The sequence below is a fragment of the Malaya genurostris genome, chromosome 3 (assembly GCF_030247185.1).
Source record: "Malaya genurostris strain Urasoe2022 chromosome 3, Malgen_1.1, whole genome shotgun sequence".
NCBI classification, from domain to species: domain Eukaryota; kingdom Metazoa; phylum Arthropoda; class Insecta; order Diptera; family Culicidae; genus Malaya; species Malaya genurostris.
In genome coordinates this window covers 213,158,826-213,184,285 of record NC_080572.1, presented here as the reverse complement: position 1 = coordinate 213,184,285, position 25,460 = coordinate 213,158,826, and the positions used below count along the sequence as shown (strand labels likewise).

Genomic DNA, 25,460 nt, shown 5'->3' with positions numbered 1-25,460 from the left:
GTCGCGTGCCCAGCCAGTTCGCTGTAGCTTGAAGCGGTGAAATGAATTTGAATCACTGCTGCTGGTCAGTTCACTGAAATTTTGATGACGTACAAATCTTGAACAACTAGAGGCGTACCATACACTTAAATGGAATGAGTTGAACATTGACAAGCAATTCAATTAAGCATAGGAAAGTTGTGCGTTAAGATCACCAAGGGCACTACGTTGTGAAAGATGACAGCTAAATCGAGCGTTGTTGTTTTGTCTTGTTATTTGTTGTTTTGTTAGACCCAATTTAAAAACGATAGATATTACGTTGAGTAGTACGTGAAATGGTGAGGTAGTACAAAAAGCCACACCTGGGTAAAGCGTCATTTGAAAAAAATTAGTATTTTCTATACATATACCCATCAGTTCTAAATCACCAGTTTGTCAGTTGACGTCTGCAGCAAAATTTTAGTAAATGGTGTAAAATATTCGGCAGCTCAACGATGTAAAATCGAATCATTTCGCCGAAATCAGTACATATTATTTATATAGAGTAACGGTTCCCTATTTCATCTGAGCGCCTATTTCCATCTCATAACTTTGAACATGAATCATATCTGTCAACGTACCTGAACCACACTGTGCAATGTTTTAAAATATTTACTTAAGTATTTGTCACACTTTCCTATTAAAAATGATTTTAAATCCTTCAGCGATCGTTTTTTTTTTCATTCAAAAATAAATCCTAATTTAAGATAACATGTTTGTCTTAAGCTTTACAATTCGTCATGTTGCTGAATATTTACTTATTGATTCGTTTCAAAACGTGATCACTATTTCCCATAATTATACCGCTATTCCATGTTGGATGATTTCGTAGTTACTAATGTTCACTTTTCATTTGTTTAATCAACGATTGGAAACTTCTAAAATTACTCGCTAAGCAAGAAAAATCTTCAAAAATATGAGATGAAAATTTGCGCCTAATTCACTTGATTGCGCCTTGTTTTCATTTCTTTTCGTAACGCCAAGCAACCTTGGTTTTCTCATAATGCTACGAAATTACTATCAACATGTATTGTATTAGTATCCGTCACATTAGTTCAATTATATTATTGATAATTATATTTCAATAACAGTGTTTCGGCTTGGAGTATTAATAGAAAATGAGTGTTAAATAACTCGGGTTGGCGGTTCAATGTATACGGCGCTGGTCTTACAAGCCAGTTGTGGTATGTTCGAGCCCCGACCTGGAAGGATTCTTAGTGTCAGTAGGATCGTAGTACCAGCCATGCAATGATACTGTTCGCTATGAATCGACTGCGAAGTCTGTTGAAACAGAAAAGCCATATTCCACAAAAGGAAAGTAATGCCAAGACTTTGCTTTTTGAGTGTTAAATACTAATTAAATAACCATTATGACATACTTGTTTCATTCCGATATGTTTCAACATAACACTGTTCAGTATGTGTGTTTCATCGGCTGTGCATCCGATATTTTCATATTTTAAAAAGGACCAATAAAAAATTAACCTTGCAGTGAAATTTCATATGTGAAACGAAAGGAATCGAAAACGATACAACAATTTCTAAATGTCGAATTGATTCCAAGCTGGCTCTAAAAATATCCTGTGTTGTTTCATAGTGGGCATTAGGCCCTTTCAAGAAGAATTTTGACCTTTTAAACCTAAGTGTGTAATAGTGCAATATTTTGTTTTGATTACCATCGCAATCGCTAATCAATACGATAAATATAACACCAACGATAGGATGAGTAAAAAACCATTGAGAAGAAATTAGGAGCAGAGTAGTGAACATTTCACAAGTATTTTTAGATGTTTTGCTTTCTCTATAGAAAGGATTAAAATTGCTGGAAAAATCGACTTTCGAACGAAGCCTCGGAGACCCGTAGTGTTGTACAGCATTCGTCTCGGTTCGACTAGATCGGAAAATGTCTGTGTATGTGTTAATGTGTGTGTATCTAAGTGTGTGAGCCTTTCATCAATTTTTTTGCGGTTAATTTTTTCAGATATGGCAAAACCGATTTCAACTAGCTTAGGTTGAAAGCTACTATTAAGAGCTGAGGCTAGTAGGTCGCGTATAACTACGTGGCTCGCTCTGCGTATTACATTTCTCTCCATGCTCTCTCGAAAATTTGCAAAATGACTCTCGATGTGGCCGGGTGGCCAAGAAAGTTTTGATATTTTCGGTTACAAGTTTGCATAAAATGCAAATAGCTTGAGCCTTTTTGAGCCGATTTTATTTCTCTCTCATGTTTCGTTACGTTACCTGGAAACTGGAATGGCGCTTGCATAGAAATCGACTTACCTTCACAAAAATAACATTCACTTCATTTTTATCGCGACAACACCTATGTTTTTATGCACTTATCACATCTAAATTAACTTATCTAGACATTGTCAGGATAAATTTTTGATCCATGCTTTTGAAGGCGAGATATTCAATGAACAAACTTTTTCAGCTATGCAATTCTTCCTACAGAAAAAAGACTTTCCCGACCGCTAAAGTCAATGAATCATTCTGAAATTTTCACAGAATAATCTAAACTAATTTTCTAAGAAATTGTCACTTGGGTTTTTTGATATTCGTCACCGTTTCTGAGGAAATCAGATTTGAAGCGTGAAAATAGCCCTCTAAATCACATTGTCCTCAGCCCTCAAGCCTTTGGTCAAGTTCAAATATCAATTTATGTAAAGGCTATTTATAAAGTTACTATTGGACTATTGATCAAGTTTCCAAATAGTACGATTTTTAATTTTAGTTGATTTGACCTAAAGCCGCCATAACTAAGTTCAGTTTTTGCAATGACTGAGCGGAAACATATATTGGAGAAGCCAAATGAATGAAACACTAACAGAAAAGATGATTTATTGGAAAAAGATACGCTCAGAGACAGGACTCGAACCTCCGTTCTTATGCATTGGTAGCGCGAACGCAGGTTCGAGTCCTGTCTCTGAGCGTGTCTTTTTCCAATAAATCATCTTTTCTGCTAGTTTTTCATTCATTTGGCTTTTCCAATATATGTTTCCGCTCAGTCATTGCAAAAACTGAACTTAGTTATGGCGGCTTTACGTCAAATCAACTAAAATTAAAAAATCGTACTATTTGTCCTTTAAACAGATTTGTAGTTCGAATGGCTATCACTTACGGTTCCGGTGGTATAATGGCATAAGTGATGTAAACTTCAAAATTCTTGTCTTGTACAGGGTCCGGCACTCGAAGTGTAACCAATTAAAAAAGTCATAAATTCAGTTTGGAAAATTACTTTTACTTAATTCAAAGTACAAAATGTGTAAAAATAATACAAAATTCAGAATCAATTCACTTTTGCTCGATATGACCACCTTTTGCCTTGACTATGGCCTTGAGACGGTCAAAAAACGAATCGCAAGTTGCCGAATGTGACTTGCAGGTATTTAGGCCCACTCGCGGACAATAACTTTTTTCAGCGCCTCGAGACTGGTGTATCTTTTAGTTCGGACTTTGCTCTCCAAAATGGCCCAAATAGAATAATCTATTGGATTCGCATCTGGTGAATTTGAGAGCCATTGTGTGGACGTGATGAAGTTCGGAACGTTGTTTTTCAGCCATTCTTGGTTAACTTGAGCTTTGTGAGACGGTGCCGAGTCCTGCTGAAACGTCCATGGTCTGCCACCGAAATGTTTGTCTGCCCACGGCTTCAAAGCAACCTCCAGAATACTTTCCCGATAATATGTCGCATTTAACTTGACGCCAGGCTCGATGAAAACGATTGGAGAGCGCCCATCTGCGGTTACAGCGGCCCAAACCATTATCTGTTGCGGGTGCTGCCTCCTGGTGGCCAATCGATGACTCAAATTCTCGTATGAACGGTCGGTCAAGTAAACCCTATCGTTTTGAGAGTTTACGAATTGTTCAATTGGAAAAATTTTCTCGTCAGAAAATACAATGTTCGGAAATTGACCGCTTTCGGCCAAACGAAGCAACTCCTTCGCTCTCTCAAGTCATCAAGTCAAGGCAAAAGGTGGTCATATCGAGCAAAAGTGAATTGATTCTGAATTTTGTATTATTTTCACACATTTTGTACTTTGAATTAAGTAAAAGTAATTTTCCAAACTGAATTTATGGCCTTTTTAATTGGTTACACTTCGAGTGCCGGACCCTGATATGGATTACCCGATATCAATAATTTTAGGCTCGTTCGAGACTAAAATTTGGCTTAGGATAGATTTCGAATATCATACAGAAAAAGTTTCGGGGACGGGTATAGCGTGATGGGTAAGTCGATGCCTTCCACGCAGCCTGCCTGGGTTCGATTCCCAACCCCGCACATAGGGTCAGAAAGTTTTTCTGTCCCGAAGAGTTGAATGACATTGATGTTAAAGCCTCTATAATAGAAAGAAAAAAAAAGAAAAAGTTTCTAGTTTTGGAGATAAAATCGGTAAAGTGACAAAATCGACAAAATAGTTTTTTTAACCGTATAAATATTTCAGTGACCTATGATCATGTTCAAATGTATTATTGCTGATACTATTGGTCTGAAAAATGTTTCACAATATATAAGCGCTGACGCATGCTCTTGTGAACTACCCGAATCAATCTGAATAAACTGGTGTCAAAAATGAGCCGAAATCAGTATCAGCAGGAATTATTAATAATAAATAGGACTTTGAATGCAAACTGGAGTATAGGTAAAGATTGGAAAATGTGAATCGTATATACAAAACTGAAAAACAAAAACTAAAAACATTTGCTAAAGCTCGGAAGTATTTTTGTAATATCCGAATTCATTTGATGCAAACATTGCATTGTGGCGGGGCTGGTCGATAGCACGGTTACCTCGGAACACAATTTTTCTTTATATACGAAATGGATCATCCGGACTCGATTGAGTTAACACCTCTCTGAGTCCTTGACTAAAATTATTTGCTTGTATGAATGCAAAACAAGGAAATCGTCTTTTTTTGTAAGCCACTACCAGACAGTAGTGCTTAGTATAGGTTTAAAACACACAAACTGGAAAACAGAATGATTCCCATTCATCAGGTATCACAGTGAAAATTAAAGTTTAGTTCTGGAAAAAACAGAATTTCGAAATAGCTTTTTAAACTATCTGATTTAGCCCTGAAGAATTGATGTTTCACGAATCTAGAATATTGCCATATCTAGAATTGACGTGACTAACATTATCGTTGAATTTCTATCTCTCCGAGAGTCACGTTTCTGCACTCGCTTTTAAAAAAGCATACTGTCAAGTTGATTAATTAGGAATTCTATCAGTGGTGACAAATCATGTTTCATTCTTCAACACTCAATAGCGTTTGAAGGTGCTTGATTGTGGAAAAATACATTGATGAGACGTGTCGATTAACTGCATTTTTCCGGATTGTTATCATACTTACTAATTGGAGACAGAAGTTCCGGTTTAACTTTTCAAAATAAGAAACTTGATAGGAGAATTGTACCAATAGTTATTACAATAGTCGAATCAGCTTATAATTTTGCTTATTACTCGGTCTGAACCAACAACATGAACGCTGAAAATACGATCTCGGAACAAACTTCCCGTGGATTTTTTTGCGAAAATGTCGATGAGGCTTTAATATCAAGCTACATCGTGTGAGACTACAATTGACCTAACTTTAAATGTATTGTTCATATGAATGTAGGAATTACGTCAACTCCCGGGAAACAATTAACTGTGAATGAATGCATCCTGTGCCATCTACCTATTTATAATTCACAAAGCTACCTAATCCGGTCGAGTCCATTGTCTGCAACAAGTAGATTTCATATTTATCACTAGAGAATGAGCAGCTAATAAAATCCTCCCCCGAATGAATTGAACTCTGAACTTCAATTATTTCACTTTACACAACCGCCTCCTAACGTTTTTTACTTCTCTAGAAGCGGCGACTTGCTAATCAATTAATTACTCTCAATAGGCACACATTTTGTTTCCTAGATATTATCGAAACTACTAAAAATTACTGAGTTACTATTTCGCGATTCAAACGTAAAAATTGATCATATACGACACAGGAGAACGGCGTATCGACGAATGCTGTCTCATTGCACGACTCAGCATTAAGTGAATCATAACACGTTTTTGACCAACTTTTTAGCACATGCTGAGCGAATGGCGAGATCTGAGACCGCACCGCACACAAACCGCACCTCTTGTCGATTTGTATAGAAAGGGGAACAATAAATTTATTAATTTGCCTCAACTTCTTATGAAATGCTTGATAGTGCTATCATAGTACAGTGATTGAAAACATTTCGAGTTCACTCGAGCAAAGCTGCTGGTTCAAAACAAGTTGCTCTTCGTGTGGATATCGGGAAATATAATATATAGAGTCTGGACGGAAATTGAAGCATCAGACAGTGAGACAATTTTCTTTACAAACCAACTGTCGTTAGTTGGAGCTACAACCGGAAAATATTCCTCTTGTTAGTAGCACTAACCCTAACCCAGCAACTGTCCTGTGTTTCGAGAAACAGTTACAGATCGAATTCTGTGTTCGAAGGCTGTGCTTTGAGGATAATTATTTCAACTGTTCTCAATAGGAAAATATTTATAATGTTGATAGAATTGAAACACTTTCAAATTTGAGAGCATTGTGATCCTCGTAAACTTGGCCTTGAATTGTAGCGTTTGTTGGAATAGAAGGTCAAGTGCGGCCGCCAGATATGATTGCGAATTCAAGCTTAAAGTCGAAGATAATATTAGCAAATATTTTGCTGGCATACAATTTATTCCAGATAAACTTGTGCAAGTATTTACCAAATATCATGGCACAACAACAATTCTGCCAAATTCTCGGGAACTAACCCTAGCTTAGTTGTTTTTAGATAAGACGAAATTATAAGTTAAAGCCATCGCAAATATTGATAAGATATCACTAAAATGGTATCTCATATGCAAAAAAAAAGGCTCAGCAGTTTTGACCCATTTATGATATCGAACATGTGATGGCTATTACGGTATAGCTTCCGGTTTCTGAGCTTGTTAATCGAAGTATATTTCTACGGAAGGTGCTCGCTGTTTGAACCATAAACTTTAGGAACATTCGTTCGAACTAATTCTTAAAGTCCTAAAAATAAGTACACTTGATAATCGAAGATCGTAGATGAAACGATCGTAGCTATTTATTTATAAATCTGGAAAAAACGTCATTACAACCTATAAAAAATAAGAATGCCGCTGTATGGATTTATATGTACCAATTATTACCGGATATGTGCTTCTGTGGCTCAGTCGATTGCTGTGCTTTGTGATCTAATGAATTACAAGTTCTTGAATATAAGTTAGTGTGCAATATGACGCTCCATTTATGTGCATCCTATAAGATGAAAAATCACAAGACTTTTTCGAACTGTGAACGCACAGTGGGGAAAAATCGATCAAAAACGCGACGACTTTTTTGGAGGTATGTAACAGCTGACCATAAAGATTTTTTTTTTTGAGTAAAATGGTCAGTAAAGACTGTCCCAGAAAGTATGGACGCACTTTGATTTCGCTGTAAATAATTCACAAGTGTTAGATATTCAAATTTTATTCGATATACTGATAATATTAGACTACAACAACAGAATATTATTCTCAACATTTGCTACTTAGCCATTGTAAACTAGCTGGTGCACCTTCTTGCGAACGTTCCTCGTTAAATTCCGTACAGACTTCTTGGCGACAAGTTTTGACACTTTTTCCAATCTTTTTCGAACTGTTGAATGGTTTCGGCTTCTGAGACATGTTTCCTAAGATGTGCCTTCGTTAATGCCCAAAATTCCTCAATTGGTCGAAATGGATTCATGTATTTTGGAACGAAAATGACATTTTTGGTAGTATACCATTCTACCGTTGATTTCGAGTAGTGGCAAGAAGCAAGATCAGGCCAGAAGACAACAGGATCCTTGTGGCTTCGAATCATGGGTAGAAGTCGTTTTTGTAAACATTCCTTGATGTATATTTCGCTGTTCATTGATGCAGTGGTGATGAAGGGTTTCGAAATCTTACTGCAGCTACAAATTGTTTGCCAGGCCATAGCTTTCTTATCGAATTTTTTGACTTCAATCGATGTCTCGGGCTGGTTTAACACTTGCCCTTCTCGCACCGTATAATATTGTGGTTCCGGCAAGGATATGTAATCGAGTTTCACGTAGGTTTCGTCGTCCATGATTATGCAGTTCAAATTTCCAGCTAGAATCGTATTGTACAGCTTTCGAACCCTCGGCCTGATCGATGCTTCTTGTTTCGGACTACGTTTTTGGTTGTTTCTGCTTCTTATAGGTTCGAAGATTCAAACGTTCTTTAGCACGAAGAACATTTGACTTCGAAGTGCCCACTTTTTTGGCCACTCTTGAACTGAAACCTCCTTCGTTTGCTCGAACGCCTTCAGTATACGTTTATCTAACTAAGGGTTAGCAGGACCTTTTTTTCGACCCGTTTTCGGTTTATCCTCAAAGGTGTTATCCTCACCGAACTTCCTTATTGCATTTCGCACGACTTTTTCACTTACTCCTTCCATTTTTGCTATCTTTCTCAGTGACAGTCCGCGTTCTGTGCACCATTTGTACACAATTTTTCGACGTTGTTCTGCTGAAAGTCCACGCATTTCGAAAAAAACAATTGAAAACGAATAAACAACTGCACAAGTGGATAGAGAATAGTGTAAACAACAGGACGCAGCCATAAAAATTGACAGACTCTGAACCATTGCGAAATGGCAGCGGTTTTTGGTTGTGTCCATACTTTCTGGGACTGTCTTTAAAATCGATTCCACGTATTTAGAAAGACCGCACGAAACGCTATTTTTTCATTTTACCCCAAGTTCCCTTTTTGTACTGAACTGTATTCAAGTTTAACTATGTAACATAAAACCGAAGTACTTTTATAAGTGCGGATCTAATACGATCTATCAATATTGCTCCATATTACGTAGAACACTTCAGCAATCCAAGTATAGAAAAAAGTTTCAAAACTTGTCGCCAAGAAATCTGTATGGAATTTAATGAGGAACGTTCGCAAGAAGGTGCGCCAGCTAGTCTACAATGGCTAAGTAGCAAATATTGAGAATAATATTCTGTTGTTGTAGTCTATGGAGTGTATCGAAAAGTAGTTAGCAACATTGATTAATGAATAAAAAAGCGAAAAAAACATATTTTGACATCAGTTTTCGATATATTGTAGAAAAATTACATTTTTATGCATTTCACTGATTATATTGAAGAAAATCCTAGTTTCTGTGAAACGCTCGCACTTTGGACTTGACATTCTTCATTAAATTCTGCACAGTTACTTTTGTGACTTTCCTGGTGGCAGCTGTCCAGTTTTTTTTAACTCCTGCATATTTTGGGACACTGTACCTTCCTTCCGAAAGTGCCGCTTGACAATTGCCCAATACCTTTCAATTGGCCGAAGATTCAAGCCGTTCGGTGGGTTGATCTCCTTTTCCACGAATTGTACATTATTTTTTGACAACCACTGTAGAACGGAGTTGGCGTAGTGGGCTGAAGCCAAATCCGGCCAGAAGAGAGGAGGAACATTCAAACATTCTTCCTCGTACACCTTGGCGTTAATTGTGCGCTTCGTGAAGAAAATCGACGACCGCAAACCACAGGTACAAATTGCTTGCCAGACCAACACCTTCTGCCCAAACTTTTCCATCGCCACTGTGGTGTCAGCGGCGTCCAGGTCCTCCGATTTCGTATAATATTGCGGTCCGGGCAGCGCTCGAGAGTCTTCCTTGGCGTAGGTTTCGTCGTCGATCAGGATGCATCCGTCTTTATTTTGCAGAATCTGGTTATACAGTTTTCGCGCTTTTGTTTTGGCCTGAACTTTGATCCGTTGAATCATCCCAATGCTGGTGTTGAACTGCTTGGCCAAATCCAGCGTCGACGCCGATGGGTTGGCCGGGCTGGCTGGGACCCGATTTTCTACCGGATCGGGGTAAATCCTTCATGGAAAGGGTCTTACCGAACTTCTCGATAATATTTTTGAGACTGGTGTGGTGCACTTTCACCTGTTTTGCAATTTCGTTGTACGTGACACCACTTTCTGAGGACCAAGTGTGCAGAATTTCCTTTCCGTTTTCGGATCAATTGGACTCATCATTGAAACGATAAACCGTACCGAAACCAATCGATTGCGCAGCTGTTATTGAAATGTAAACAAACATGTCACCGCAAACCACGCTGTAAAAAAGTAAGCCATTTCAGAGTAATAACTGTTTGAATGTTGCTAACTACTTATCGATACACTCCTTAATATTATCAGTATATCGAATAAAACTTGAATATCTAACACTTGTGAATTATTTGCAGCGAAATCAAAGTGCGTCCATACTTCCTGGGACAGACTTTATTTTGCCACAGAGATTCTGCGTCACAGAACACAGATTTTATCAAAATTCACAGATTTATACAGATTTTTATGAATATTTCATAAAAATTGCAGATTCAAAAAATGTTTTTCACAGATTTTCACAGATTATGATTGAAAATGTGCAACACAGATTTTTCAAGTTGAAACACAGATTTTAAAATGGCAGCTCTGCCCAGCAGTTATTGTTTCCAAAAGTTTGAAAAATCTAAATTTTGGAATTATCTATGGTTACCTCACAGTGTTAAAAATTTAATCATAGAAACTGATCTTATTTCTGGTGGCATGGAGAAAGAATTATGTTTTCGTGTTTAGTACAACTCATGATATTCACGATTAGCCTCTACCTATTCTCCCACAGGGCAAATTTTTAAAAAGCGCCTCATAGTAAAAAAAGACGTAGACACGCCAAAAATTCTAAATTTGGCTCATACTGTTTTAATGAAATGGTCATGTAAGCTTTGCCGACTTTGCCTTTACTGATCCCCGGAATCCGGTTCTGAAAGAATTAAAAAAACTTTTCTCAGAGACCTAAACAAAAGGTATTCCTACAGAGTGAAGTGCGTTAAAAAAATCAAACCACTACTTTTACGCCTGAACTAACTTTTCTGTTTCTATTCAATGAGCAGTTTTTTCAAGAACGCCACAGCAATATTTCTGAGAATATGTGAATTAAAGACATCATCACACCACTAGATGGACTAAAACAAGTTTTTTGGCCCTGTGGAGTGTATTCGATACAACCGCATCAAGCAAATTCATTTATTGTTTTTTTTTAATAATTGAAAATTTTCCATCCGAAAAATTATTCCTGAAATTGGGGTATTCGGAGTTAGTTCTTTATTCGAAATCCGCTCGCCATGAAAACGATGCCTTATGAGATAAAGTTCCACGACAAAGTTTGTGTTCGTGTTTCATTGCATAAATGAGGAAAGTTTTGAGTCGTGGCTACGTCGTGCCACGATGACATGTTTCTTGATGCGATTTCTTGCTAACATCTTCGACGACGAGCTTCATGACGACGAAGGTGCCAATACCTGTACCGGTGCAGAAATGAAACAGCTGGTGATAAAACGTGTCGCCAGGCTTTCGCTACTGTTGGTTTTCACAATTTAGCAGTTAACTTTTTATGCTGGAAAGTAACTTGGTATATTAACTGTCAGCAGAGTGACGTATTTTGATCATCTTTGTCGTACCAAAGTTTGCTATCGATTCCATATGCAACGAGTGCTTCTGCGCTAGTACTGTTAGAGTCAAAATTTCAACGTTTTTCTGGCTTTCAACGCAGGTTAAAGTTTATCAATAGAAAGCGGTTTAATCTGACCCAATAATGTGATACCATTGACATGAGAGATCACTTCTAGAAATAAGATGCTCGTTAGCAAAAGATGCTTCCGCAAATTTTAATACTTTTGTTGATTTTGAAACATATCAGTAATAGCAAATTCTACACAGTTCTCAAAACTAAAGCAATTTATATTTCATTCATGTTAAATACTAAAACTTTGTAAACCGATTCGCAAAAATTTAATGAATGATTACAATTGAATATAATTGTATTCTGATTATAGGTTCCGGAACTACAGGATGATAAAAATAAAAAGTTTAAAAATTCAACGATTTTAAAAAAACGCGGTTTTAAACAATGTCTGAAGAGCGAATTCCTTGAAACTGGTAAGTAGATTTTTCTAGTTAATAAAAGCAGATTGCCAAACAAAACCACCTATACTCTGCCTGTGTCCGATTCCCGATTTGCGGATGTTGAATGTATCAATATAAAATAACCAAAACGCTATCACGCTTTATACACAAAAATGTATATCAAAAGTTTTTGATATAAATAAGTTTTACAAATCGATTGCATAAAGTTTCCGTGACCGTACAAACTAGTTGAACCGTTTGATCCCAATTTTTATCTAGTAATTACAGAGCGGGGTGCGTCGTCGGTGTTTGCACGACCACGTTTAAACTCAACATTTTTCATTTAAAAACTTTGAAATATATGTGACTAAAATATGCATTCACTTTTCTAAGAGATGGTTAAACTGATTTTCAGAAACTTAGGCTCAAATGAAAGGTACAATTGTGCCATAGGAATTCTTTAAATTCCATATAGATATGTTTTCCGGTTCCGGAATTACAGAGTGATGAATGAAAAAAAAACTACAAGTTAAATAGTTAACTTTTATATAATAGGAAAAAAAATCTCAAAAATAGTAAATATATTCCGATCTTGTAAGTTAATGGCCATACAAAATCATATCGGATATATAGGTCCCGGAAGTACCACGCAAATAAAAATATTTTGTGAGTTTACATCTATTTTCATGTCCATATTTGGAGCAGACAATTTAACATAAAGTTACTTTACAATTCTGTACGTTTCAATGTAATTTAATGGCGGTCCAAATGGTAACTCACTCACTTTTCAACCCAGCCAATTCTCTAAAACTTAGATTGAGATGAAAGGTCTTATGGTCTCATATAGAAATCCTGAATTTGTACAAGTTGGGTTTCCGGCTTCGGAGTTACAGAGTGATGAATGTGGGTATTTTCAAGCCGTCGTTTAGAATAACGGTGCCAAAGATCGAAAAATTCTTCTAAATTAGGTTACGTTAGTTGATTATTTATTTTTTTTTTCAATTATTCATTTATTTATTTAATTATTTATTTATTAATTCATTCATTTATTTCTTTATTTATTAATTAATTCATTTATTTATTTGTTTGTGAAAATATATTTAATGAATTGATGGGCAAGTATGACCACCGAAGTCATACTTGTTTATCAATTACCAAGTGCAAGTAATCTAATGAAATAAACGGTCAGAAGGTACAAAGAAAACGATTGAATCTTTTGATTTTTATGATCTCTCATCCTGCTGTCAACTTCAACATTTTATAAAAATTGAAATTGTGTGATTTCTTTTTTATGTGAAATACTGTGCTGGAAAACCAAACGCTGAGTTTTCGGCATTTTTAGATTATTCCACAATATGCAGCACTTTTACAAAATGAAGATATTATATTTTTATGAATTTATTTATAAATTTTTATTAGTTCTGGTATTCTCAAATAGGCGTAAAACCACTAATTTTTTAAAACAATCCAAACAGTTGTTTCAGAATTACAATATTAGTATAAATAAATTAGTAAAACCAAACAAATTATGACAAACTAACAGTCGACAAACTATTGTTGTTGACCTCAAGAACCGACTTCGTTTATACCGTTCCCCGTAATCCAGTTTTGGAAACCATGGTTAAAATCTCCAAAATATTTCACTTACTGTTGTTCGAGATAGCTCAATCGATTTACCCAAACTTAGATTCCAAAGAAAGGTCTCATTGTCACATACGAAATTTCAGAATTTTGTCACTAAGGTCGCCGTACAGTGGTTCGAATCAATAGAAACGGGGACATAAATCAGTAACTGCCAAACCGTTCTTTTAATGCATATAGTTGCTTTTAAGAAATTATTTACAAATATAGGGTGATTTTTTAAGAGCTTGAGAACTTTTTTAAACAATAAAACGCATAAAATTTGCAAAATCTCATCGGTTCTTTATTTTAATCGTTAGATTGGTACATGACATTTACTTTTTGAAGATAATTTCATTTAAATGTTGACCGCGGCTGCGTCTTAGGTGGTCCATTCGGAAAGTCCAATTTTGGGCAACTTTTTCGAGCATTTCGGCCGGAATAGCCCGAATTTCTTCGGAAATGTTGTCTTCCAAAGCTGGAATAGTTACTGGCTTATTTCTGTAGACTTTAGACTTGACGTAGCCCCACAAAAAATAGTCTAAAGGCGTCAAATCGCATGATCTTGGTGGCCAACTTACCGGTCCATTTCTTGAGATGAATTGTTCTCCGAAGTTTTCCCTCAAAATGGCCATAGAATCGCGAGCTGTGTGGCATGTAGCGCCATCTTGTTGAAACCACATGTCAACCAAGTTCAGTTCTTCCATTTTTGGCAACAAAAAGTTTGTTAGCATCGAACGATAGCGATCGCCATTCACTGTAACGTTGCGTCCAACAGCATCTTTGAAAAAATACGGTCCAATGATTCCACCAGCGTACAAACCACACCAAACAGTGCATTTTTCGGGATGCATGGGCAGTTCTTGAACGGCTTCTGGTTGCTCTTCACTCCAAATGCAGCAATTTTGCTTATTTACGTAGCCATTCAACCAGAAATGAGCCTCATCGCTGAACAAAATTTGTCGATAAAAAAGCGGATTTTCCGAATGGACCACCTAAGACGCAGCCGCGGTCAACATTTAAATGAAATTATCTTCAAAAAGTAAATGTCATGTACCAATCTAACGTTTAAAATAAAGAACCGATGAGATTTTGCAAATTTTATGCGTTTTATTGTTTAAAAAAGTTCTCAAGCTCTTAAAAAATCACCCTGTATATACCGCGTAATTTGATTCCATCGCTAATTGTTCATGGTCTACTTTGACAAAATATATAACCATAACTTATTTTTCTGAAGAGATAGAAAATCTTTTTCTTCCACAAAGTTTTAGAACTATTGAAAATAATTTACTTTGTCAAATATACCAAAAGTCTAGGTTGCACCCAAGAATGGCTTTTATCGTATCAAAGAACGCTCACCAGCAACTCTTCACACGATTGAATCAGTGCCATCAAAGAGAGACTGATGTCATCGCAACAACAAAACCCGGCATGGCTCATTTAATATAGAATCGACACCAGTGTGAGTGCGAATTTCTCTCGATGACATTTCTGGAATCAAAGGTTAGCACACTGCCGTGGGGATTCTCTCTGAAGCAACAAACGGTCGCTTATTCTCGTTTCGCGATCCGATTCTATACAGGCAGTTGATAATTGCGACAGAATCATTTTACTATTGGTTCTTATTCTAATTATGTGTATATAAACTTTGTATAAGTTGTGTTATGAAAATGCCAGTGAATGCTCCACACAAGGGTTTTGAAATATTGTAACCTAGTATGAGAATCATCAAGTCGAATCTTCGATTCGATTTTCTGCGATAATTGTCAACTTGCGATTTTTTTCTCTTGGGAAATTCCACACAGCAACGATCATTATCAGGCTGTTAATTTTTTTTGAAGGCCGTGAAATACTCAGAGTATGAAGTGGAACGAAGAAATGTAGAAAAATTCTCTCGCGGTTCATGCATTGAGAGACTCGAGTTCTTGTAGCATCTTCTACCGGATTGAAAATGTTGTATACAATATAGATAGCAATATAGCAGCTTCTGTCAAATTTTCGGCAATCACCAACACTGGTTGCACCGGTTCGGATATACAAAGCGTTTATATGGCAACCCCCTTAAAATCAGTTTTTTATTCATAACTTGTTTCGAATTATTTTGTTATGCATATTTTGTTTGGAATAATTGTAGATAATAAAAATCCAATATTTTTGTTGAAGGTAGTGCATAGATTTGTTCTTTCCTGGCAAAGTTATACACCGTTTTACCCTTTTTTACTTATGATAAAACATTGCACCGAAGCAAAATATGCAACTTTGTGCAGCTAATTTTTACAAAATTTATAGGAAAAGATGTGCCCAATACTATAAAAAAATCTAAGTGGAACTTGATGGAACAGTTTTTTAGCTTTTTTAGTTCAAAGTTAGTTCTAGTTATTGAACTATGACAACTCCTTTAAAACTAGTTTTTAATAATAACTTGTTTCGAGTTATTTTGTTATGCATACTTTGTTTGGAATAATTGTAGTAAATGTAAAATGTAAAATCCCATAATTTTGTAGAAGGTAATGCATAGGTTTATTCTTTTCTGGAAAAGTTATACATCGTTTTTCCTATTTTTACCTTGGAAACCTTGTGCCAAAGCGAAATATGCAACTTAATGCAGCAAACTTTTACAATACTTATAGGAAAATATATTCCTAATCCAATTTTTTTTCCGATGAGAATATCTTGAGTGCTATTCGTGTGACTCATTTTCACTATGGCCATGCTGAAACCATGAATGGAACCAAGAAACGGAGGACGGGATCAGGGTCATTTCGCCGAAAGCCATTTCGCCGAGAGGGTAATTTTGCCGAATTCGTCATTAGTCTTAATATCGTAATTAGAATTGACAAACAAAGACAAATAAAAAATGATTATGTTTACTCTCGTTTTGTTGACCTACAATCGTACTTCTGATATAATCCAGAGACTTGAATAGTTTTTGTAGAATTCCCAAAATAATTTGTTGACTTTATTAATGTAGCTATCAGGCAACTGTTTGCGTAATTTTCCGATAACTGATGGAAAATGAAAAAATATCTAACAGTTCGGCTGAAAAGTTCGTATCGTTTAATAGAAACACACATTTTTTGCCAAAATTCGTTTTTATTATTCAACATAATTGCCATCAAAGGCGATACAGCGATTATAGCGATCTTCCAACTTTTCGATACCATTTTTGTAGTACGATTCGTCCTTTGCCTCAAAATAGGCCTCAGTTTCAGCGATTACCTCTTCATTGCTTCTAAATTTTTTACCAGCAAGCATTCTCTTGAGGTCTGAGAACAGGAAAAAGTCACTGGGGGCCAAATCTGGAGAATACGGTGGATGAGGGAGCAATTCGAAGCCCAATTCGTTCAATTTCAGCATGGTTTCCATCGACTTGTGACACGGTGCATTGTCTTGATGAAACAAAACTTTTTTATTTTAAATTTCGTCCTTCAAACGCTCTAATAACGCTATATAATAGTCACTGTTGATGGTTTTTCCCTTTTCAAGGTAGTCGATGAAAATTATACCATGCGAATCCCAAAATACAGACGCCATAACCTTACCGGACGATTGTTGAGTCTTTCCACGCTTTGGGTTCGGTTCATCGCGTGCAGTCCACTCAGCTGACTGTCGATTGGACTCCGGAGTGAAGTGATGGAGCCATGTTTCGTCCATTGTTATATATCGACGAAAAAAATCGGTTTTATTTCGATATAACAGCTCCAAACACTGCTCAGAATCATCAATTCGTTGTTGTTTTTGATCGATTGTGAGCTCACGCGGCACCCATTTTGCACAAAGCTTTCTCATATCCAAATATTCGTGAATAATATGTCCAACACGTTCCTTTGATATCTTTAGGGTGTCAGCTATCTCCATCAACTTCACTTTACGGTCATTGAAAATCATTTTGTGGATTTTTTTCACGTTTTCATCGGTAACAGCCACGTATCTTTTGAAGATTGGTACTAACTTAAAATGGTATGGATTTAATTCTAGTGGCGCCCTCTCATAGAAACGATACGAACTTTTCAGCCGATCTGTTAATGCGGCTTCACCACATCGTTTTGTTCGTATGCTATTCGACCTCGCTACCGCTCGTTCGAACCTAACTGAAGCAAAAAAACCCAGCTTTGAGTAGACCGGGCAAACGAGACGATTACAGGTTCGTATGCAAGAGGCCGCCGCTTCCGACGGTGGGTCGGCAGCCAACTCGCCATCTTGGCTTCGGTTATGTGGCTGCGTCACATGCGGAGATATAAAAGCAAAAAAAAAAATTTTCATCCTAGAAAAATGACCCTTTCGGCGAAATGGCTTTCGACGAAATGACCTGCTCTCCGGAGGGCGTCACACGTCTGCTATTTCTGTAACTCACTTTTGCAGTGAGCGTCGCACATCAACATCTTGTCTTAAAAACCCTGTTGCTACGCGATAACTTAATTTATTTACAGGTTTAAACTTGGAATCTCTTCGTAAGGGTTTGTACTTTTACAATACTTTATCATATTTTGGTTAGGAAACATTTTTTAAGTATGTGTTGAACTTTTGATGATTTGTCGGATTTTCAATAATTAAAACTAACTTTGAAAAGGCCCAAAAAATTGCAACGAGTTCCACTAAGATGTTTTCTAATATTGTTAATTGTCAAAAAGTAAACAAATAAAAATCGCAACAATTTGCTTATGTTGCGCGTGCAAGCATGAGCTTGTTTATGCGTGTTAACGCGCGTCCAGACTGGTAGTCGCTGGTTTCACTCCTCCTCGAAAATCGGATAGAAATATCTTTCAACTAATTGATTGATTAGGTTGTAAAAGTATTGGAAAAAGTTACTCATTTGAATGCTGTCTAAAACTTTGTAGTAGATACTTAGGTATTAGAGGTAGATTCTACGTAGATAAATCCAAAAAAACTGTTTCCAAAATAAAGCAAATAAATCTCAAAAAATATTTTTTTTCATTATTTATATTTTCAGCAAAAATAATTCAAATGTTTTTTTTTTTCAAAATGAGATAGAAAAAATAATTTTTTTGTGAAAAATAAATATTTTATTCGAAATCGGTATTTCCCCCTTAACAAAAATTATGGTGCCACTTTCAAAAGAAACGTTATATAATCTTGTCAAACTTCTTCGAAGACACGTTAGCTCTTAAAAGTCAGTGAAAGTCAGTACAGACTTTTGACCGTCTTTTTCCAGTTTTGGATCACTGTGCGTACGTCGAAATTGCACAATATACGTCGAAAGCCACTGCCGATCGCCAGCTGAAGGCTTGATCTGCCAAAGTCGACCACTGCGACCCAAATATGACATTACCCAATTATACAACCCTAGTTTTAAGTTAGTCGTTAATTGAAATTAGTAAAAGCCCTTGGCATCTTAGAGCTTAAGCAGTGTGCCTTAAACATTATATTATTGAAAAAAAATATACGTCGAAATTGCTATAAATCTCTTGTGGAAGAAAAATTAGTGAAATGGTTGATGCTCTCCGCAAGGCAAAAAATGCTAAGCCGAATTGATAACCTTGCTGTAAAAAATATATTTCTGCAGAGTCCGCATTGTTTTGGCTGCCTCATGAATATTTAGATCAGTGTGCGCAGTTTTTTCAGTTTCATAAAAACATTGATATAAAATTCAAAACTTGCAAAAAAGTTGTGCAAAATGTTTGAATTGAACGCAAAACTTGCAGACATGAGATTATTATCATAAAAGTTGCAGGAATACAGCGTTATATACGCAACGAAAACAAAAATCAATCAGATAATTTGTATTCGGTTTTCATCTCGCGAAAAAAAAAGCAGACCTGACATCACTTTTCAAAGATATTGAACGAAAAGTTAATTTCATCATAGTTACTCCCATAGTTATATATTACCGCTTGTGCAACTTGTTTCTGCAACTCCAGCACACGGACTTGCCAAAATAATACCTACATTGCGTATCACAAATGTCGGGCCCTTTAAGATAAATGACTATACTGTATTGTTGTTTAATTCAACTAGAAGATTAGAACTGATAAAAAACTAAACGTAGAGAATTTCTTTCCGAAATATTAACATGTTAATGTTATTTAGATAAAATATGTCATTACGTTGGGTGAACCATTTTCTATTTAACTCACTGTTAGCATCGATGCCATATTGGAAAATATTCAAGAATAATTCATTTCCAGATTTTTCATGTTTAATTACACATTAGTTTAATCAAAATCGTCTGAGAATTTTCAAGAATGTTTGAATACACGTATTTTAAACACCATTCCGATGATTCTCATTAAAAATAATAGACTGTTATTTTCACAGAAATTTGTGTACACTCATCAAAACACGTTGATTTAAAGGCGCTTGAAAATTTCGGGTGTACGAATACATGTTTCACCATAAAAATGCAGTTCGTTGTTGATTTTTCATTTGCAAAAACACAAAAGATTAATTCTACAATATATGCATTATCATTTTTCATGTGCAGAATATTTTACAAGATCCATGTTTGTGTTGAGAGCAGTTGTATTCAAAATCAAATGTGAAACTTATTTATTAGAAATTATGTTTGTTATGTTTTTGTAAACGTTATTCCATTCCTTTTTTACATTACGTAGTAGATTGCACGAGTTTCACAATTGATTTTTCGCTGATTCTATTACTGCTTTTTTGATGGGATCGATGCATGAGTTTTTGTATCAGTTGCACAATCGTTGTGAATAAATGTTCGTAATAACGGAAAACTTGAAAGTATGTTGCACAATACAAAAAAATTGCGTTTTTTCCATAACACAACAGTCACTATAATAGTGATATAAACTAACTTGATAAATTGCACAATCAGTAGAAATATACAGGACAGCAACTTAACATGCTACTTGGGTTACGCCCGAACAAACTTTACAGTTTCTATTCAATGAAAAGTTTATTTTGAAGAATACCTTACTAATATTTATGTTATTATGAGTTATATGAAAATGGCTTCATCACACCACTAGGTGAAATAAAACAAGTTTTTTTCCGTTGTTTTTTTATTTTTCGAAAGTAGTGCCACTGAAAGCACAATAACTAACACACTGATGGATCAAATGCTATGAAATTTTGACAGATAATACCTGAATGATACTTTTATTAAATGCTAGACGAATTCTGAATTAGTGACACCCTCTGTCTGTTAGATCGGGGACTAAATGACCGACGAGTTACTGCTTTATTTATAGCTGCAGATTACTAATGACGTAGCATTTCAACGTAGGAAATTTATGAGATCGAATTTTTCAGACAATTTCTCACAGGTTATTAAACTGAACAGGCATTATGACTTGCACCACGAACATTCTGAATAACATAGCCGTTCGTATATGATCAAGTTCTTATGAATCCTGTTTATGAACCGATTTCCAGCATTTTTTATTGCATTTTCAAACACAGATAAAAATATTTTGTGAATTTACATTTATTTTCATGCACATATTCGGAGCAGGCAATTGAATGGAAAGTTACATTACAAAACTAAGCGGTTTGTAAATATACAGTCTTGTTCAATGAAAAACTAAACAAATCTCAATGTAATTTTACATCAATCGTGGTTTTAAATCAGATTTTCGTTTCAACTGATAGACATTTCATGGTACTATCGATTTACATGTCGTGTAGGTTTCATCTTTTCTTTCTGTGAAGTTCAAAACTGCCCTAAATTACACCATTGACAGTACACATCCAATTCTGTCAGTATATGTACAAAAATAACATAATTTTAACTACTTTAAATTAAAATTCATACCTAAATTCATACCTTAAAAAATAAAATGCTTCTTCATCTGCCCTTAAAAATTTTATATTAAGACGAATCTGGTTCCATCAGGAATGTAAATGGAACATATATTCATTTGAAAAAAAGATTTGTACTGACAGTAGAATCGTTACACTAATCATGCAATTGTCCTGTACACTCATGAATCGATAAGTTGAAATTATGAAATGTATTTTGCAGTCAAATCGATTCAAATGTAGTAGAGCTATAGCGATCAGAAAATATAGATCTGATTGTTGTAGAGCTCTGATGCTTAGAATTAAAAAAAATTAAATGCCTCAAACCATTCTCAATCGTCAGTTTTTTGTTGTTGTTGTTGAAGAATCTTGTTTATTTTATATTTGAACTCGTAACGCATGTACTAAAGTGTCTTTATTTGATGGGCAGCTTTAATTCAAGTGATTATATCGTCAAATTAGTAGGCAGGAATGTAATAATTACTGGCACTAGTAATACTGCCGAAAGCATTTTAGTGACGCACAAATGAATCGTGTTTGTCCGATGAAGCGATGAAACAACTAGCTTTGCTGAAAAACAGTTGAATCCAGAACAATTCTTCCGAGTCATTGATCGTGTGGCAGCGGCATACGAATAACCGGCAAAGAATTATTCTTTCGCAAAATAACACAACAACATCGAAGACGAACCATAACACTGTAATCATGTATGGGTAACACGTGACTATCGCCCGAAAGACCCTGACCGGTGCTATCTATGCGCAAATACCACTGCACTGTTTTTTACCATTTATTGCTGTTTATGTTTTCTGTTTACATATTTTCGTATGCCGCTTACGGTGATGCCGATTTTCGTTTGCTCTTACCTTCAGCTTCATTTTCGTTACAGATGGGCCTACAGCTTGGTTGAAGATTTTTTTGCACCAACACGTTTTACTCCTATTTCGTTACACTTTCACGTGTGCTTTCTTCCACTAGCACTCTCTCACCGCTCGATCACTACTACATCCAGAATAGCGGAAAATTTCAGCACCGAAGGACCGCCCCACCGAAATAGGAGGTCAACTCTTTACTAGCAACAGATAGCAGCACGCAATTCCCTATCGGCCGTTCGAGGACAGACTACAGCAAGTGAGATTATTTTTAAATGCTCGCCACACCTTCACTAAGCTAAATCACTAGATTCCGATGGGTCAATGATTTATGGCAGCAGCCAATACCGCTTCCTTTTACCAAAACCAACGAAGATTGTACCAAAAGCAACAGTTTTGTTCTAAAACTTTGGACACGCCGCAGCTCTCAATATCGTATTTGGCCAAATAATAGAGAACTCGTTTCGACCCCAACCGGTTTTGGTTAAATATTTGCAATTTATGGTCTAGTTGCAGAAAGAGCACTCGACTCGACACGACTCGACTCGACCGATCGCGCTTCGCGTGGCGCAAAACTAATCACGAGAAATGTAAAAAAACGTGCGTCTACCATCAATCACCCGAAGTAACAATACAACATCTAGTGTGAATGGCACAAGTCGCGAGAGTACACCATCAGAGACAAAGACAGAGACAGCGAGAGAGAGAGTTTGTGTTTGTATATCCATTGCCCACAGAGAGACAGAGTTGGAGAGAACCGGTTAAAAAGTGCATTAGTTGAATGCACATGTGCACTTGAAAAATGAAAATGCGTTTGCGTGAGGCAGTTGCTCTCATGGAGCGACAAGTTTGCTCCGGCTTAAACGCGATAAAAAGGCTAACAGGAATATCAATGCATCACAAAACGAAGCACGAAATAGAGTTGCAGAGAGAGAGAGGAATGCAAAAGTCAACAGGAAGAGGACTCCGAAAACATGCGCGCGCTCATCTCGATCGCAACTGACTGAACCATGCTGACTGCAGTGAGTTGATAACTTTTCAACTGGCGGATCGTTCGGAACAAGTGACCACTATACAAAACTGTTCAAGCTTTATGCCACAATACGAACTATGCTGGGTAAGCAACAGGCTTATACAAAAAAAATGTGCACCATTCAGGATATAGAAGAAAAGTAATTCGATCGCATACGTGTTTCCATGTTGCACTCGTGCTATCTGACATGCTGCGCAACAGAAAAATGTTACTGATTTGTAGCATGCAACTGAGTACGACAATCACCCGTTGCTTTGAGTTCATGACTGCTTGTTATAGGTAATTAGTCTAGTAATCAGATAAGCCATACGTTCTACAAGAGTCGTTTTCAAGTGTTCACCCTCCTGTTCCCCTTACAAACAACAAAATGATATTTTATGATCGATCGAATTGCGACTGATTTCTAAGTGCAGAATGAAACAGCCTCGATAACAAGAATGATATTTCAGAAAAAAAAGATTTATTAATCTAAAATTTAATTTCACCAATTTTACAATACTTAGTCGATAATTTAAGGTTTTGTTTGATACAGAGAGTTGAGATGAGTCCCATCGACAAGGAGAAACTGTCACTTGCTGGAGCGTTTTTTGGGAAAAATTCATCGGCAATTTAAGGCCAGGTTCCTCAAAAAAACGTGTGTTTTTTTAAATCTACTTTTCGTTTTAACAATATTTCAAAATTATACTTTTTACAGGCAAAAGTACATACAGGGTCCGCCATCTAACTTTTTTTTAACTAGCGGTTATTTCGACATTCAGGAATCAGGAATCAGAACAAATTGGCTCAAATGGCACGTTCCCCTTGATATTTGGAGATTTGTGCCTTGCCATCAATTTGTTTTTAGCATCATTTTCCCGATATATAAGAGGGAAGGATTGAAAGGAAATGGTAAGGGTTGGACTAGGAGGATGGGAAAAATTGACGACACAAAAACACATAAAAGCAGAAGTAAATTCTGCACCCCTAAGGGATGCTGAACAATCTGCTGAGGATCACATTTAGTGGAAGCAGAAGGAAATTCTGAACCTCTACGAGGTCCCGAACAGTCTGCTGTTAATAAAACCTCCAACCCCCGAGAGGATTTAGAGATCTTACAAAAGCGACACCATTCTGCACTCCCGGAAGAATGCAGAACGACTCGCAGTATGTATGAGCAGAAGTAAATTCGGCACCCCGTAAAGGATGCCAAACAATCTGCTAAAACCTTTTTAAGGTCAATACAGAAAGGATTCAATCACTCCAGTAAGAACGATGAACCCTTCTGACTATAGCTCCTTACCACATTGGGTGAGAAACGATAGGATATCCTTTAATTTTAGTTCCGCATACACAGACTCAACCATGTATAGAGAACCAAAAACCCGGATACGTAGCTGCGTCAATGCGGGACAGTTACATATCAGATGATATGAAGTACCATAATCGCATTCACACAAATCACACGAATAATACTCAGCACGTTGAATAGTAGCCATGTGATAATTGAGTTTGCAATGTCCAGTCAGAGCTCTGACCAGAATACTGCAATGATGCTTGGAGAAATGCAGTAGACACTTTGACATTTTCAGATTTAAATCTGGTAGAAATGCTTTTGTCTGAGCGCAAGAACGAATCTTGTGCTTTATCCAACTAGTTGAAAGTGGTAAAGCTGGTTCAGGACCAGTGAAATCATTCGTTGCACCAGCTCTAGCCAACTCATCAGCCCATTCATTTCCAGTAATACCAGAATGGCCGGGTACCCATATGAAGTAAACAGCATTTGAAATGCTGAGGTCTTCAATTTGAGTTCGACATGCGATCACTAGATTCGACCGTGAGTCATTCGAACTGAGTGCTTTTAAGGCTGCCTGACTGTCGGAACAAAAATAAATACGTTTACCACAGATCCTCTGCTGAAGTGCCGATTGTACTCCACACAGAATTGCGTAGATTTCTGCTTGAAACACAGTACAGTATCTACCAAGTGAATGAGACTACTCCAGCCTATTTCACGACAGTAGATACCAGCACCAGCACGACCATTCAACAGAGAACCGTCCGTAAAACAAACTATGTGTTCATCAAGTTGTCGTTCCAGACAACCAGACAATCATTCCTAACGAAGAGGATAGCTCACATTGAATGTTTTAAAAGGAAAACTGCATGTGAGAGTTAGGTCACTAGGAGCGAGTAAATACTCATCCCACGGAACCATTTGAGACCACAAGCGAGTGTG

The 25,460-nt window shown here is 36.5% G+C and overlaps 1 protein-coding gene across 2 annotated transcripts in view; it reads right to left on the bottom strand.

The window, feature by feature from the left end:
• Positions 1 to 22,810, bottom strand: part of LOC131437834 (anion exchange protein 3) — a 198,884-nt gene extending 176,074 nt beyond the window's left edge. Inside the window, exon 1 of one of the 2 annotated variants that reach the window (XM_058607451.1) lies at positions 22,207 to 22,810. The gene's annotated coding sequence lies outside the window, so the exon portion shown is untranslated. The remainder of the gene's footprint in view (positions 1 to 22,206) is intronic. The other variant, XM_058607446.1, reaches the window with a different exon arrangement.
• Positions 22,811 to 25,460: the final 2,650 nt, after the last annotated feature.